The sequence below is a fragment of the Lactuca serriola genome, chromosome 2 (genome assembly GCF_051521515.1).
Source record: "Lactuca serriola cultivar US96UC23 chromosome 2, Lser_US96UC23_V15, whole genome shotgun sequence".
Classification (NCBI taxonomy): Eukaryota; Viridiplantae; Streptophyta; class Magnoliopsida; order Asterales; family Asteraceae; genus Lactuca; species Lactuca serriola.
In genome coordinates this window covers 153,453,227-153,455,475 of record NC_136409.1, presented here as the reverse complement: position 1 = coordinate 153,455,475, position 2,249 = coordinate 153,453,227, and positions in this window count along the sequence as shown.

The window sequence follows — 2,249 nt, the reverse complement described above, 5'->3', positions numbered from 1 at the left end:
AAGAGAGGGGAGTAGAGAGTTGTGATTTTGGATCAATTTTGGGTCTAGGAATCATCCTTGGTAAGCCTCTAATTCCCTTCTTGTGAAATTCATTAACCAATTGATGATAGTTGGTTAATTGCATTGTCAATTTTTCTCTCTTTGATGTTATTGTTCATTCTTTCTTCTTCCTTGAAATTTTTCAATGTTCTATTGGCTAATTCCATCCTCATTGAGTGTGTTTTGATGATTCGTTGATGCCCAAATCATGTTATGAACACACTCAAGAATGATTTAGATATGTCCTTGAATTACTCTTTTGTTGATTGTAAAAATTCACGTTTTTGTTATCTCCTATTCATGAAGGAATTTTTGGTGAATGTTTATGTGTTGGACTCTTCATAAGATCATGAAAATAGTTTTCAAGTATATTTAAATATGTCATTTAGTGGGAGAAGTTCAAAACCAAGTTGGTTTTCTCTTTTTAACATCATATGTTGTCTTTCCTTTAAAGACAATGTATTTTGGACCAAGGTTGGAGGGTGAAACTATCTTTTTACATCCACGACACATTGCTACTGTTTTGGATTTGTTTATAAGCTATTTTGTCGATTTGGGTGATGGCTTAATGGGTTAAGTGGTCAAAAAGTCTTTAAAACCCAAAGCTGGAAAATTCAGCAAAAATTACTAATCTGTCCCTGTATTGGAAAAATTATAGAGAACTCACCAGGAATCGAATTAATGATCTGTAAACTCTCAAAGTTTCCATTTTGAGTCTAGCTTATCCATGAATTTTCCAGAACCTGTTGTTGCTTCTAACTTAGGTGAAAATCGCCCTTTTCACCAGCTGGTCAAAATTTAGCTGCATTGATAGGTAGATTTGTAAAAATCATATAAAATTGTAGAAAAATTGTTTGGACCTTCAAATGTACATTATAAAAAGCTAAAAGTATGAACTTCTGTAATATGAAATAAAAATGAAAGTTATAGAGGTCCTAAGTTTGCTAAAACAGCTCTAAACAGGTGGCTATTTTGGGTCCAAAACTGGGAATTTTACTTGCTAGTTGATTTATGTGTTTGGCTTATAAATTTGTCATCTTTGGCATTGTAGAACTCCAATAACCTTGTTTTTTGAAATGTAATAGGGGAAAGGGTGATACTTCAACCAATACAATATTTGAAGTGTGAGTTGGTCACATTTTTGGCAAAGGTGAGTCAACTTGTGGTTTTAAGAGTACATTGTTAGGAGTATCCCATATCTTAGATGGATTGGGATGAACCTAGTTATTTAGGATGCATGTGCCCTTTTGATGATTGATTGTAATGCCATTCTTGTTGAAATGTTTTATGTGTAATGATACCTAGGGTGTTGCATGCTAGACTCTTCCTTGTTTGGTGTGAGATGTGAGTTAAGGTCATGTTAGATTGAGTGAAGTGTATGATCATTATGTGATGTGAGCATGTTAATTCTTGTTTGAAAATATTTGTTTAAAATGTTTTAGGACAAGCATGCTAGTGTTGTATCAAATTCATTGATGTGTTGGGTATGGAAGTAGTGTGTGACGTAAAATGTAATAACTTCATGAAATTACATGTTTGTATGAAAATAACCCTTAAGGAGGTAATATGTTAATAAAAGAATATTCATAATAATTACATGATTACTTGAAAGGGTAAAAGTGTAACTCTTAATTTAATTAATCATTATTAAATTAAAAAGGGGAACACACTAGCGGGACGAATAGTAGAAACCTAGACATAGGTAAATACCCAATCCGGATATTATGATAGCCTAGTGGGTTGAAAGATACCTATAGGAAAAAGAGCTTAAGCCAACTTTGACACCGATTGGTTTTTCTAGACAACCACTCGGGACATGGTCTTGGTACACTTTGGTATACCGGGACTGGAGTGATGTTGGTCAAGCGGTGGGACCAGTGCAAACATCACGTGGGATTTGGGAGGTGTATCTGTTGGAATTGGCACCGCTCGTACCAGTCCTTAACGACAACGCATGTACATGTATGTGCACAGTCGGAGTAGCGAACGCAGCGCACCGGGAGCAATGATTACGGGTGAGAGTCGCGCCTCACTCAGTGCATTGGGTCATGCCGGTCACGTTAGTAGCGAATGGGGTCTTGTTTTGGGGGTTTTGCGATGAATAAATAGACCCTAAATAAGAGGTAATACTTTAATAATTATAAAAATGAGTGTTGAGTAATTATTAATGTAAAGCAGAGAAACAAACTATTATATAATAATATTCAAGC